This window comes from Vicia villosa, linkage group LG4 (genome assembly GCF_029867415.1).
Source record: "Vicia villosa cultivar HV-30 ecotype Madison, WI linkage group LG4, Vvil1.0, whole genome shotgun sequence".
NCBI classification, from domain to species: Eukaryota; Viridiplantae; Streptophyta; class Magnoliopsida; order Fabales; family Fabaceae; genus Vicia; species Vicia villosa.
In genome coordinates, this window is record NC_081183.1 from 38068338 (window position 1) to 38084553 (window position 16216).

The following is a 16216-nucleotide window of genomic DNA, read 5'->3' on the forward strand; positions in this document are numbered from 1 at the left end:
TGGTTTGTGGGGCCACTCGATAATCCTGAAAGCAGTATGGGTCATTACATACACCATTACTATTATTGGAAACCCACTTGCATTTAAATAAAGCCACTTTGAAAATAACATAATCAATCTCCCAGATCTCATCAATGACACCATAGAACACAGTAGTTGCCAATACGACATTCTTATCTTTCAAACTAGATAAATACATTGATTCAGCTTCAACCATAATCCCCCTATTTTGCGTTGTACTAAGATCATATTTTGATTTTGTATAAAAGGTACAATGACCAATGTCGTATGCAATCCAAGTTATGACACAAAATTTTGGCTCGTACGACAACCATTTAAGTATCTCTAATACACTATGATCATTAAATACACTTTCATTAAACCAATATATGAATCTCTTGTTATTCTCTATCAACAACAACTTGTCACTTATTTGGAGATATTTTTTCCTCAAAAGTCTTTTGTGAGTATTTATGAAAGATTGAACTTCATCCATACTATTCAATATATATAAATGTGCTTGAATAACTTCGTCCCGAGCCATTAACTTAACATTTAGACCTTCAGTACCTCTTTCGTCTGTGTCAGCATGACGAGAATTTGGAATTCCTATAGAATCCGCTTCTGACAAATAGTTTGTACAAAACTCAACAGCTTCTTTTGCGATGTACCTTTCAACGACCGAAGCTTCTGGTTGGTGACGATTCTATGTATATCCTTTAAAGATATTCATATATCGCTCTATTGGATACATCCACCTTAAATAAGCTGGACCAATAAATTTGATTTCTCTGATTGGATGAACAAGTAAGTGAACCATAATGTCAAAAAATGATGGAGGAAAATACATATCCAATTGACAAAAGATTATAGCAACCTCATATTCTAATTCATCTAATTTTTTGAAATCAAGAACTTTATTACATATGGCATTGAAGAATAAGCATAATCTCGTTATAATTACTCTCACATTTTTTGGTAGGATCCCACAGACAGCCACTGGTAGAAGTTTTTAAATCAATACATGACAATCATGATATTTTTAACCAATTAACTCGAGATCTTTCATTGATACAATTTTCTTAATGCTTGATGAGTAACAATGAAGAAATTTAATACCATGCAAACACTCGCAGAAAATTTTCTTTTCTTTTAGATAGAGTGTGACATGCTGAAGGAAGATAAGTTCTTTTTCCTCTCTCTATTGGAGCCAACTGTTGTCGTATACCCATCGCCTCCATATCAAGATAGGAAATATTACTATCTTTAGTCTTTCTTGGAATGTTTATAAGTGTGCCAATCAAACTATCACACACATTTTTCTCCACGTGCATCACATCAAGACAATGTCTAAAATCAAGACTTAACCAAAATGGAAGATCAAAGAAGATAAACCTCTTTTCCATATATTTTCCTCAAATGGACTTTTTATTTTCCTCTCTTCCCAAATACAACATTAATGTGTTCATGTCGTTGATAAAATTCATCCCCGGTTAAAGGTCCAGGAGCCTCTTCAAACTCTTGCTCTCCATTAAAAGCCTTCTGCAATCTACGATAAAGATGATCGGGTTTTAGAAATTTCCAATGACCTAGGTAAACGGTCTTTTTTCCTAACTCAAGTTGGTGATAACAAAAATCTTCTTCACATATAGGACACACTCTATGTCCTTTGACACTATATTCAGTTAAGTTACCGTAAGCAGGAAAGTCGTTAGTCTTTTTTCCTAACTCAAGTTGGTGATAACAAAAATCTTCTTCACATATAGGACACACTCTATGTCCTTTGACACTATATTCAGTCAAGTTACCGTAAGCAGGAAAGTCGTTGATTGTGCAAAATAATATTGCACGCATCTTAAACTTTTCCCAAGAATATGCATCATCAACTTCAATTCCTTCACCCCACAATATTCATCAATCTTTAATTAATGGACTTATATAAACATATATGCTGTTACCAGGTTGTCGTGGTCCAGAAATCATTATAATTAACAATATATACTTGCGCTTCATGCACAATCAACAAGATATGTTGTAAATAATGAGAAGAACAGACCACTGTTAGTTGGAGGTTTTGACGCCAAGCTTGATTTGATATGATAAGGAAAAAGGAAATATTTTCAAGATGTTCAGAGTTTTTGACAGGAAGTGTGTTGAAAAAGTCCTAGTCAAAGTCATCCTTGTACGAGAGGAAGGTGTTGGATAGGACTTACAAATATTTTCTAAGTTTAAGAAACGATTCGAAGAAAAGGCGGTGCTGAAGTTGAGTTTGAAGGGTAGTTTGAATCTGAATAAGGAATACCTGTATTACGTCCTTATCTAGTTTCAAAGAAAGACGCGTGGAGCCTCAGGGTAAATGAAAGACATGCCGAGCAAAACATGTCACGTTCTGGGAGAAAGACCATTGATAGCAGTTATTTTGACTTAGTATATATAGGGGTCTTAGTGTTAGGAAATCTGGGTGTTCATTCATTGTACAAAATCTCACAAATACTCAAAGTATCTGCTGAATTGAGAAAAGAGTCATTGAGAATGTAAGTGTAAAAACATCATCTTTACATTCCAATTTACAGTTCATTTTAAATTTCCAAAATTTACCTTTCATTGAAATTTACTTTAAAAGCATTCTTTATTGCATTTCTTTTACGTTCTGCAAGTTATATTATTCGAAATGAACAATTTCTTAATCATGAACGTTGTTGAAGTGTTCAAATTCCAAGAAAATATAATCTAAACAAATAACACAAGTCCTAGGATTCACCGGTTGATCCTGCAAGTTAATCATTGGTTGGAGACTAGAGGTTGTTAATCAACTTTCACGGTAAACAATTGGCACATCCAGTGGGACTGTGCTATTAATTAGAAAATTTCTTGTGAAAATTTTGTATAAAATTTTATATTTTCTTAGTTAAACTATGTTGCATGAGACTAAGAAGTGGTAGAATATCCACAAACAACATAAAAATACAAAATAGAAAATGTGTTAGGAGGATAGCAAATCAAAATCATCCAAGTAATAAAAACCCACCAAACAATAATGGAGAACAACCTCCAGTCTCTTCGACAAGGTGAACTACGGTTTCAACGCCTGTATCTGAACCTATACCGTCCACGACAAGTACGACGCCAGTCGAGTCGAATGCCCAAACTAACCCATTTTGACTTATATAGAGCCATAAGGTCCACCAGTGACCCCACTCCCACTCCACCAATGGAGAACATTTCACACAGGCCTTATGGGCCTATTGGTTTCTCTATGCCTTTAGGTGGTCGCGAATAGCCTTATGGTATGCCAACTTCGTTGATGGCAAGTTTGTACAACACCGCATCAATGTTTTCATAACCTATAATGAACATAACTTCGCCACTACATGGATCTGGATCTGCTGTTAACAACATGATTCAAATTAGCCAACCTTTAAGGATGGGATTTCCTTCCCAAATTCCCAATTTGACCAAAATTTTGAAGCAGTAATAAAGCAGAAAACAGACGAAAGTAACCACGAAATGGTACAAATTATTGACCAAAATATGGGTATGATATTCAACACTTTGATTCAAAACACTACTCAAGTAAACCAACAAATGGCAGTGCAAATGACACGCATTGCTGAGTCCTTTGTGTGAAGTCAAGCTTCTCCAACATTATGTTTTGATGAAGACAACTTTAAATCTCTCAAGACCATGGACATATATCAAAGAAGAAGGAAAAAGATGCACAATTTTATTCAAGCCTTGTGATCAAGTTTCAAGGTAAATGAAATCTTTAACAAATATAATCTTAGGGCTCAATCTTTTAATATCATGCATTTATAAATTTTATATAAATCGTGGTAAAATTATTTTCAAATATTGTTTTGCCATTACATATATCTTATACATACTTTCAATGAATTGTGAATTAGTACAATTGGTTGAAAGACATGTGTTAAGAAATTAAAAGGTATTGGGTTCAAGTCTTGTGTATGACATTTTTCTATTAGAAATATTTTTAAATATTTGCATTAAAAACGTATTTTCAAAAGAATGAAATCAATTACATGGAATATGCAATCGATTGTATCAAAATTGGTTTAGCCACTGCTTGTTTAAAAATTGCAAAATTCAAAGCCATTCAATGGTTTAATCGATTGCTTTTACCTGAGTTATTTTGAAAAATATTGTAACGTAAATACTTTTTCACCAAACTATTTCATGGCACCATTTCAATTTAAACTAAATTATTTTCACCTAATAATTTTCAACCATTGCCATATTTTTTGAATGGTTGCTTGCACTCTATAAATTAATTTCAAAATTATATTTTACTGTAACCTCTTTCAAAATTCTCATAAAAACTCTTTGCATTATTTCAACAAAACTTTCATATTTTGATGCTTTGTAAGAAAACTTTCATATCATTCCAAAAGCATCATTGAGCACTTAAGAGAGTATTTTGTTATTAAATTTAATATTGAAAGAGAAGAAGTCCTTCATAGGATTTATATACTATAAATTTATTTATTCAAAAATTATTGTTTGTATCACATCTTATTTTTTCAGGATTGTTGGAATTAAGATTTTGTGAAGTGTATTCCTTGTTTTCAATATTGTTGGAAACAAGAAGTTAAAAGTGAGAGGATTATTCTCATTTCAACTTGATAAATCCAAGTGGATTGTTCTTGGTGGTTTGGGTGTTAGAAGATTGTAGGATAAGTCTTGGGATTAGGCTTGTACAAATATCTAACAATTAGTGAAATCTCTTACTGCGTAAGGGGACTGGAGAACTCTCGGATTGTGAGGGGATCCATGATACATCGTCGTGTTCTTTACTTATTCGCATTTACTGCTTTCAAAAATCATAACCAGAAATGAAAGTAAAACATTTCTAAAATCTTGCACCAAATCAGAAAAATAAGAACAACTTGTTTCTAAAAACCGATAAATTTTCAAAGTCCTAATTCACCCTCCCCCTCTTAGGCGCACTCTTGAACTTACACTTTGGTGTACCACAACCCCCACCGCATCCTTAGAGGGAATGTGTAATAGAAAATCAAAGGGTAGTCCTCGAAGAAGACCCAACTATCAACTAAGTCCAACCAAATTAAAGAAATGCACCCTTGGAAAATGTGGCAAATCAGGGAGTAGCAATCGAACAATCTAGAGTCGAACCTCTTAGGCATGAACCATAGATTCCAAGGGAGGGAGAATCAAGGATAATAATGGTGAATAAGAACCATAACGCTGATGAAGTCATACATCAGATTCGACGTGATGATATGGTAGCAGATGATGATCTGGCAGCCATGGTCGAAAGAATTATGGCGTGAATGGTGTAAATTTTGGCCTTCATAGGCCAAGTTACACATGACCATTGAATGAATATATCTTACAATCAGATGTACCCTCTAGATGGAAAGTCTCCAAGTTTACTAAGTTTTATAGGGACACTACCGAGTTCATTATCGAATGTTTACTAAGTTTCCGTCATTTTCTTTTCAAACATTACTTAATTAATGAACCAGTCAAAAATAATTATTTTCAAATAATTTTTTGCACACACCTCATTTATCACATATTTTTTATGATTACACCAAAAAATCACAAAAATATTATTTATTTGACATATTTTTTATTAGGTTTAAAAGTAATCCTTTTTAGTATATTTTAAATACTTAAAAAATGATTTTTCTTTGATTTTTCAAAACCTAAATAATTTCAAATAATCATGTGAATAAAACCTAATTTCTTAAGTCTTAATTAAGTATTGATAATATTTCTTACTTCAATTTAGTCTTTGTTAATTAAACTGTTTTACAAAACTCCAGATTAAACAGACGACTAGGGTTTTCATTCAACAAAACCCTCCAAAACTTTCAAATCAACTTCAAAGTAATCTTTGGGCCTATAATAGAGTGTAACTCTCATCCCTTTCTTATTTTCAATAAAACAGTTTCATCTGTCTTTCAAATTAAATCCTCAAAAATAATCTTTGGGCTTCTCCTTGAGTATAAGTCTCATCCCTTTTTCTTTTATTCATCTATTTTTTAAACCATTCAACAGTTTTCAACAAAATCTTTAACTGTTTTAAAAAAACTTTCAAAAAAAAACATTCATCTGTTTTCAATTCAACATTCTTGGGCTTCTCCTTGAGTTGTAATTCCCAAACATTTTCAATAATACTTCTTGGGCTTCTCTTGAGTTGTAAGTCCCAAACATTTTCTGTAAATACCTTTTGGGCTTCTCCTTGAGTTGTAAGTCTCAAACATCTTTCATCTATTTTTTCATAAACAGTATTCTTGGGCCTCTATCAGAGTGTAAGACCCAACACTTTTTCAATTTCAGTATGCTTGGGCCTCTATTAGAGTTTAAGACCAAACACCTTTTCAATTTCAGTATTCTTAGGCCTCTATCAGAGTGTAAGACCCAACACCTTTTCAATTTCAGTTATTCCTGGGCCTCGATCAGAGTGTAAGATCCAACACCTTTATTTTCATTTCATAATTCATAGTTCACAAAACAGAAAAAACATATCAAAAAACATTTCTCTGCATTCATTCATAATCAAATAGTTGTTCATTATTCATTCACTGTATACTTGTTATAATTGTCATAATCATATATGTTATTCATGTCGCATCTATCATATTTTTGCCAATATACTTGTTATAATTGTCATATTTCATCATATATGTTATACCTGTTATATATCTGTCAAATATAAATTGTATATATATCCTGCATAGATCCCCGTCAGAGAAAACCCTAAGAAAAACACTTGTATATATATTATAGGACTATGACAAGGATTGAGGATTACTTCCTGGTGAAGGCTCTCCTAATTAGACAAAGTTTTCATCCCCAAAGAGGAATTATTCTCTGTGGAACTTCTTAAAAACCCTTAGAACAAATAATAGGGCACATCCACCTGTAGAGGATCATTTTCCAATGAAACCTCTTTCCCAGTGAAACCTCGAAACGTGGATAACTTACAGGTGGTCAAGATTAGTGCAGAAAGCTTATGAGGTAGCTTCAGAGTACGCTTATTTAGTTTCTGTTGAGTCCAGTAGATCTTGCTCTGATACGTAACATCGAGATTACTTTTGTTATTTTGAAGATTTTGTATTACTCACAACATCCATGTTAATAGCATAAAACGGCAAATTGCATATGCCTACGAATATAACTATGACTATATTGAAATTTCTGAAATATTCATGTCTCCAAATCTGTAGCGTTAATGGCACCAAAGTCATAGATAGGATTTACATTAGATCAAAACCCATCTGTCAACCTGAAACAAATGAACACTGCGCACAAAGACAAAAAAACAAAATACACGGCACAAAAACGGGAAATCAAAACAAACAACGACACACTAAAATGACGAAATCACAAAAAAAAAAACACAATATATTTGGAGAGGTGATTTTGAATCAAAAACGATCCTAAATCACCCCTCTCTAAGGGATACAGAAGAAGAAAAGTGACAGCTGAACAACAGAGTTGAATATGACTACCATTTATTGTAGTTACCATTTAGATATTCCTCCTTAAAAAAAATATGCCTCCTTCTCATTACAACATTATGCTTTTTTTTTATATTCAAAGTTTTTTTAATTTTTTTCTATCAACCATTACATAGAAACTTAGTTTGACTGACATATTTATTCTTTTAAATCTATAACAACGTATAAATTTAGAGCAATAATTAAATGATTAATTAAATTTAATAATATTTTGAGAATTTGAAATTTGTTTAACATAAAGTTTACTTTCCATCAAAAATACATTTTATCTTATTTATGTATAAATAATATATAATAATTTGTATCTATAAGCTTTATTTATTTGTGATATTTTTTATAAAAAATATATATGTAATATGTTAACTATAATTACAAACACTATTAAAATGTAACAAATTATATTAAAATATTAGTTTGCTGACAATACACAGCACACATTTTATATATATATATATATATATATATATATATATATATATATATATATATATATATATATATATATATATATATATATATATATATATATATACACGGATTGAAGCAAGCAATAGAAAAACATATGATGATTTTGAAATAAATAAAAATTGATAGATCTAACAAATCATTCTACCAAACAAATTAAGATTATCAGCAACCTCAGCCGAAAGATGGTGATTTTTGTGTAATAATCACATTTTAATCATATATTAAATGAAAAAAATCATCACTGATTGCCGAACATTTTTCGATGCAAAACCAACAACATTTAACTTTTAGAACAAAAACCTTTGAAAAAATTTCTGAAACAAAAACATTAATGAAAATAATAAAAACAATAAAAACAAAAATAAATAAAAAACTTCAGAAGAGATCAGATGGTAGTGCATGTGGTAATCATCATTCAAAGTGCAGTATTTATGGATAATCATCATCACATCTCATTCATTTTAATAGTAAAAATCAAAAGAACAAACTCGAAATTATATAATCGAAAAGATAATAAAACATAAAATTGAATTTGAATATGGAAGATCAGATATAAAAGTCAGTCACCATGTTACACCATTGTGGTGCAAATTAAGACTGGGGCGACAATCACTATCATCATTTCAAATCAGGGATTATGAAAATAATAATCTAAACAAAAAACAGAGGATTGAAGCATTGAATAATTTGCAGGGGAAGGGAAAACGAGTAATGTAAGCTTCAGATTACAATCTTATTCGTAATGAATGTATCAGAGATTTTACTCGGAATTAGGGTTTGCTAAGAAGAAGATGAGAGAGTTGTACCTGAAGCTGAAATTTATAACGCAAGATTGAGATGAGATGGGTGTAGGGTTGCTGTTTATTTTGTGGGCTGGGCCTTTGTTTATTGGGTTATACTCTTTAGCCCAATTAAGAACAACTTTTGTAATTTTGGAGATTTTATTATGCCACCTCTACCTTGATCGCACACTCCCACAATTACAGTATTTTTATTATAGTACTCTTTATGATTTTTTATGTTTTTAAAAATTTGTGTTTTTTTTCAAATTTTTCAAATTTTTAAATGAATTTTTGAAGAATTTCACGAGTTTGTATCGAATTTTTTGAGGATCTATGAGTTTTTACTATCATATTTTTCAAATATACTATCGGATTTTTTTTAAAAAGTATGAGTTTTTATTGAATTTTTCAAAATATCTTTGAAATTTTACTGAATTTTAAAAAAAAAATCTGAGTTTTTATCCGTTTTTTTTAAAAAACCATGAGTTTTTATCGGATATTTTAAAATATAAGAATTTTTCAAAAAATAATGAGATTTTATTGGATTTTTCAAAATACATTATTGAATTTTTCAAAAAACTATGACTTTTTACTAGATTTTTTGAAAAATCCAGTAAAACTAATTTCGATTTTTTTGCCTATATGAGTTACTGGTGTTTTCAAAAAATCCAAAATATTCCAAAACATAATGGATTTTAATACACTACCTGATTTTTTGATTCATACTGGCTTTTTCAATCGCACTATTGCTTTATGCACTCTGGTTGCCGAGAGGTCATAACACTGGCCAAGTATTGTTCCCACTAGGAATCGAACTGGGTATTCTCCGAACTTCGTCCTTAGTAGGAGCTCGTTTACCACTCGAGCCTAACTGTTTGGGTATGTAATAGATGTAACACCCGTATTTTTAAATTATTAGATAAATTGAATTTTGGTTAATTATTTAATTAAAATTTAGTTTATGCATATTTTTGAAAATAATGGAATAAATGAATAAGAAGAGAATATTGGACTTTTGGGGGTGTGAGGTGTAATTAGTGGGCGTAAGGAGTAAAAAGCTCTACACTTAGTCCTAATTATATTATTATTTTATTATGGAGAAAAATAGAAAAGAAATGAGCAAGAGAAGAGTTGGGAGAAAAGATTTAATTGTAGAAGTGAGAAGAGCAAAGGAAGGAGGAAAAACCCCAAAGTTCAAGTATCGATTCAAGAACCTCCATCAAGGTAAGGGGAGACTTTTCCTTTTAGTATCTCTTATGTGATCTTAAGTGATAGGTAGATTGATGTATGGTTTGGTTCAATTAGATATTGGGATTGTTAGGTTAGGGTGTTATAATTTAGATTGAATTGATGAAATTTGCATGAACTATTGGTTAATGATGAGTTTAATTGATGTTGGATGGTGTATGATTGAATGTATGATGATTGTATGCCTGTATCTAATGTCTGGAACCGATTTGGGATGATGGATGTGTGAAATCGCAGGTCTGTCGCAGACCTGAGATTCTGAGAAATCGCACGTCCGCTAAGCGAAGCTAGGCTCGCTAAACGGAGGCTGTGAGCGTCGTTCAGGCTAGCTAAGCGCATCTAGTCTGCTAAGCGGCAGTCCAAGGTAGTACGCTACTGGAATTTGCGCTAGAGAGTCGCTCGGCGGACCCTGTTATACAAAATATTTCCAAACTTTGGAAAATCATAACTTTTGAACCGTGTATCCTTTCTTAGTGCCGTTTTGGGCGTTGTAGAGGTAATTAAATGTTTTATATGATGAACAATGAATATGGGCAGTGGCCCGACTTTATTTTTTAAAAACTCGATTTAATTACTTGGTGAGAATTAAGCATTGTGTGCATATGAAATAGGTGTGACAATGTATTTGATGTGTTGATGAATTGGCTGTGATTATTATTATGATTGTGATGAATGCATGGCTATTTGAATGATGTTGAAAACATGTACATACTTATTCGGTGATGTGGTGTTGAGATGAGTTGTTCATCGTGATTGGTGATGTTTTTAAGTATGTTATGTGTGTTCATTTATTCATATGCATTCGGCGATGGATTCCAGTGATGTTTGGATCGATGGTGGACATAATTCCCATTGTGCGGAATTTGTGTCGGTGGGCCGTATCTCGATGAGACATGGATTGGTTAGGTGGATTAATTCCATAGTTTATTGGTACCACATGCATAGTGTCAGTTGAGTCATATGCATTTTGTCATAACATGATTGAATGAATTTCAGTGTTATGTGGTGTAATCTATTGTTGTATGAATTGATGAATAATAGTTATGAATCTGAATATGTATGATTGGGTGAACGATATATTATGATGCTTGTTGCTTATGAATTGCATAATATTTACTAATTGAGAACGAGACTCACCCTTACATGTTGTCATTTTCAGATTGAGGATAGCGACTTTACGACTTGGTGAGGATTAGCTCATGAGTCAGTGTGTCTAGTTTAGCGTCAGGTGTCATGCTCTGATATTGTAACACTGGGGACGCGAGTTTTGATCGTTTATGTCTTATGACTTTATTGCTTTATTTTGAGTTTTGATGGATATAATTTCGAAGGTGTTGAACTATTCCGTATAATTGTTTTTCCGCTGTGTTAACATGAGTCACTATGAATTATGATGAAACTCCTTAGTGTTTGCATGACAATGACGTATGATGTTTGTTTTAAAATTTGAAATTGTGACACCCTTGTTCCATGTTACTCTGATATAATTATTTAAATTGCCGCAGGGTTTAGAAGGGTGTTACAAAAGACAATTTATAATAAGTATATTATCATAATAAATTTGTCATCAATTAAATCATACATTGATATTTTAAGATTAAAATACTATAAATTAGAATCAATCCATAATCCAATATATTATCAAAATGACAAATTACAAACCATAATACAATTACTATCAAAATATAAGTAAAGGTGAACTATTGCATATATCTTACCCCTTGTGCCTTCTCTATCTTTTGTATTGCAATGTCATCAATGACTCAGATAGAATGACATCTAAAGTAGCCCTCACAAGAGTGTCTTCTAGAGACTCTTCTTTATCTATATCCACGTACGCAATATCAGTAATACAATAACATGCATGTAAAACATCAACGACATGTTATTCCTTAGCATATTTCTCCTCTAATATCTCTTGATGAGCTAGCCCAGGTGGATCTCCGTGAGAATCTGGTGTCATGCAAGAATGTAATACTCTGCAATACCATTAGATGTAGTCGAATATACTATGTGCTTCCTCTGGTACAAGTTGGTTATATAAATCATCAAACATCACATTAATATTTGTACAGACCATAGCCGAAGTAACTAACATGGAGGGATCTCTTGGAATACCCGATTGAAACTCGGACTGGCGTATGACTACCTCAAGAAGATGTGAATAACACAGGTGTGACCCACAATCCAACCACCCGAAGCAAAAGGTTAGGTCTGAAGGATAGAAAAACACTTAGAAAGGGGGGGTTTGAATAAGTGAGCTTTAATGAACTTGACAGATAAAAATAAATTGCACAGTTATTTTTATCCTGGTTCGTTGTTAACTAAACTACTCCAGTCCACCCCCGCAGAGATGATTTACCTCAACTGAGGATTTAATCCACTAATCGCACGGATTACAATGGTTTTCCACTTAGTCCGCAACTAAGTCTTCTAGAGTATCCTGATCACAACCTGATCACTCTAGGAACAACTGCTTAGACACAAGCTAAGACTTTCTTAGAGTATCCTGACCACCACGTGATCACTCTAATTACAACTGCTTAGACACAAGCTAAGACTTCCTAGAGTATTCTGATCAACACTTGATCACTCTAGTTCCTTACAACTTAATGTAATCTAATAAGAGTTATACAATGCTTCTTAAAAGCTATAATCACAAACTGTGATATTTCTCTTAACGTTTAAGCTTAATCTCACTAATATATTACAACAGCAATGTAGTGAGCTTTGATGAAGATTCTGAGCTTTGATTTGAACAGCGTTTCAGCAAGTTAATATGAGTTGATTTGTTCCAGAATCGTTAACCTTGCTTCTCATCAAAACTTCATATATATAGGCGTTTGAGAAGATGACCGTTGAATGTATTAAATGCTTTGCGTGTTCCGTACAGCTTTGCATTTAATGTTATACGCTTTTGTCAACTACCTCGAGCCTTGTTCACGCTGTGTCTACTGACGTTGCCTTTAATAGCTTCTAACGTTCCTTTTGTCAGTCAGCGTAGCCTGCCACTTGTACTTTCTTCTGATCTGATGTTTGTAAATACAACGTTTGATTATCATCAGAGTCAAACAGCTTGGTGCAAAGCATCTTCTGATCTTCTGACCTTGAAGTGCTTCTTAGCGTGATACCATCAGAACTTCAGTGCTTCTGATCTCATGTTCTTCTGATGCTTCCATAGACCCATGTTCTGATTCTGCTTCGACCATCTTCTGATGTCTTGCCAGACCATGTTCTGATGTTGCATGCTGAACCTTCTGAGTCAAAGCTTCTGAGCGCTGATTTATGCATACTCTTTATATATTTCCTGAAAAGGAAATTGCATTGGATTAGAGTACCATATTATCTTAAGCAAAATTCATATTATTGTTATCATCAAAACTAAGATAATTGATTAGAACAAATCTTGTTCTAACAATCTCCCCCTTTTTGATGATGACAAAAACATATATAAATGATATGAATTTGCGATCAGAAAGAGCAGACGGAAAAAGACAAATTACACAGCTATAGCATAAGCATGTGAATATGTCTCCCCCTGAGATTAACAATCTCCCCCTGAGATAAATAATCTCCCCCTGAAATAAATACTCGAAGAACTTTAATAAAAGACTTCCCTGATTATTTCGGTAGAGACGATCACATAAGCTTCTGTCTTCAGAGAATTCATAGCTTCTGACTTCTGCTTCCATTGGACAGCTTCAGAACTTGAATTTCTTTAGATCTCTAGAACACTCACAGCTTCTGATTCCTGCTTCCATCTAGGACAGCTTCAGAACTTGAATTTCTTTGATCTTCAGAACATTCCCAGCTTCTGATTCCTGCTTCCATCTAGGACAGCTTCAGAACTTGAATTTCTTTGATCTTCAGAACATTCACAGCTTCTGATTTCTGCTTCCATTTAGGACAGCTTCAGAACTTGAGTTTTCTGGATCTTTAGAACATTCACAGCTTCTGATTTCTGCTTCCCTCGGATAGCTTCAGAGCTTTGAATTTCTACCATCATCACTTCATGCTAGATTTGTATCAGAACATTGTTGAATGTACCAGAGCATCATCAGAGCATCTCTACATCCTGAAATGTTACAGAACAAAAAACTAAACGACAAAAGTCAGCATGAACGAGTCAGAACATAAAATGTATATTAGAACACATGATATGTATCAGAGCCATATAGGCTAAAAAATAATGTATCAGAGCAAATAGAATTTTGTCAAAGCAAATAGACAAGTTTTGGATCAAATTCTATTATCGGTGCTTCTGATTCTGAAGCTTGACAGCACTCAGCTTGCTTCAGTTTCCATAAGCTTCTTATGGTTTTGCTTCTTGTGTTTGCTTTGAAGATTTTCTTCACTTCTTTATACCTGCAAAACACTTAAACCATATAGAACTTGCAGTTCTTGTTAGTGAAAGCAACTGATTAAATCAAATCATTTATCACATATTTCTCCCCCTTTTTGTCATATCATCAAAAAACAGAAAAGATTCAGAGACAAACAAAAAAAAACACACGGAGGAAAAGGATGATTTCATTTAATTGCAGCCAACAGGTACAGAAGTACACACAGAGAAGAAAGACAAGATGCACAAAAAAAAACAGATGCAGCAAAAAGAAAGAAACAACACAGACTCAATCTATGACCCTAGTTTTGACAGGATCTTGGCCAGCATCTCTTGAATCTCATTGTTGTGTCCATCTTGCCTCACCATGAAAGTTCTGAACTCAGCATTGAGTGAACTTTGCTCATCCTGTCTCTTCTGAATTTCTTCCAGAGTCCTTGCAAGACGAGAAGATTGATCAGAAGAAGTTTCACCGCTTTCAACCACAGGAATGGCAAATTGATCTGTAGCTTCCATGGATAGATCATTTGCAGGATTTTCCTCAACGGGATCTGATTCAGCAACATGATCTTCAGCATCTGCTTCTTGCATAGAAGCATCTCCATATTCTGCAGCTGGAATTTCTGAGTCTCCATTCTCAAGTGCCTGAAGAATGGCAGCTAGATTCCTGGGAGCAGAAGGACCTTCAACTTCTGGAGGGTCAACAACTTCCGGAATGACCACGCTTGGGCCTTTCTTAGAAGGATTTTCCCTCAGATAGTTAAAGAGTGTCTTGATGTCTCCGAGCAGAACAGGATGATCAGGAATAAAGATAACCATATCCTTGCATGGATTTGCTTCCATTGCAGCAGCCAGTCTTAACTGTTCCATCTCATCCACAAAGGGTTTCTCCTCAGCCGCAACACAATTTCTGAGAGGCTGGTAGTATGTATCATCCTCCAGAAGGTAGCCAGGGTAACCAGGAGCAGCAACCACTAGTCTTTTCTGTACTCCCATTGCTTCTACTTGAAAATCCTTGCGAAATCTTCTCCAGAGATTTCTTGTAGAAACATCATCCAGACCATTTAGAAATGCATCCTTCAGAAGGTCTAAACTGCTAATCACCTCATGTCTGAAAAGTTCCAGGTAGGTATAGGGTTCAGGTTCAGGCGGATTGAAGGTGAATTTGTAGTCAGGGTAGAGAAGACAGTAAGGTTTGGATTTTCTGGTAGGTAAGGGATGGGATATAGAAGATGGAGGTGCGGTGGATGAGGAAGAGGGGATATCTGAGAGAATGATTGATGATGGAATATCAGAGATGATAGATTGAGAAGAGGATGGAGTATTTGTAAAGGGAATAGGTGAGAAAGATTTATCAGAAGGGGTTGGAGGAAGAATACTTAAAGGTGTGGGATTTAAAATAGGAGAGGAGAAGGATGATGGAGAAGGATTTGGTAAGGTGAAGTTTATTTTTGGTTCAGATGGAGGTGATTGGGAAGATGGTTTAGGGACAGAAGGAGGTGGAATGAAAACCTGCCTGGGGGTTTGAACAGAAGAAGAGGATCTGGTTCTGCGAAAGGAATCTCTGATCCTTTTATCTCTTCTTTCATCAGAGTTTACTTTGTCAGGATCAAAGGTGACTCTCAACTTCTTTGCTTCCTTAGCCTCGTCTTCTCGGGCTTTTCTTTTAGACCTAGCCTTTTGTTCCTTCTGATCCTTCTTTAAAAGGTCAGCCTTGGACGGAAGTATTCTGCCACGGATCCAAGCAGGATCAATATCTGATTGCTTCCTAACACAATCTTCCAGGTAAAGCTTGACAGTCTGATGCAGTTCTTCTTGAAACAAGGGGGCAAAACCTTCAACAGCAACTCTTCTTGAGAGAATGTCAG

General features: G+C 33.8%; 3 non-coding genes across 3 annotated transcripts; all 3 read right to left on the reverse strand.

Annotated features, from left to right (window-relative positions):
• Positions 1–8140: 8140 nt before the first annotated feature.
• LOC131600888 (small nucleolar RNA Z196/R39/R59 family) lies at positions 8141–8226 on the reverse strand. The gene has a single exon (XR_009283490.1). It is a non-coding gene; the product is annotated as a small nucleolar RNA Z196/R39/R59 family (small nucleolar RNA).
• Positions 8227–8355: 129 nt separating this feature from the next.
• LOC131600887 (small nucleolar RNA Z195/SNORD33/SNORD32 family) lies at positions 8356–8432 on the reverse strand. The gene has a single exon (XR_009283489.1). It is a non-coding gene; the product is annotated as a small nucleolar RNA Z195/SNORD33/SNORD32 family (small nucleolar RNA).
• An 87-nt stretch (positions 8433–8519) lies between these two features.
• Positions 8520–8602, reverse strand: LOC131600933 (small nucleolar RNA U31b). The gene has a single exon (XR_009283535.1). It is a non-coding gene; the product is annotated as a small nucleolar RNA U31b (small nucleolar RNA).
• Positions 8603–16216: the final 7614 nt, after the last annotated feature.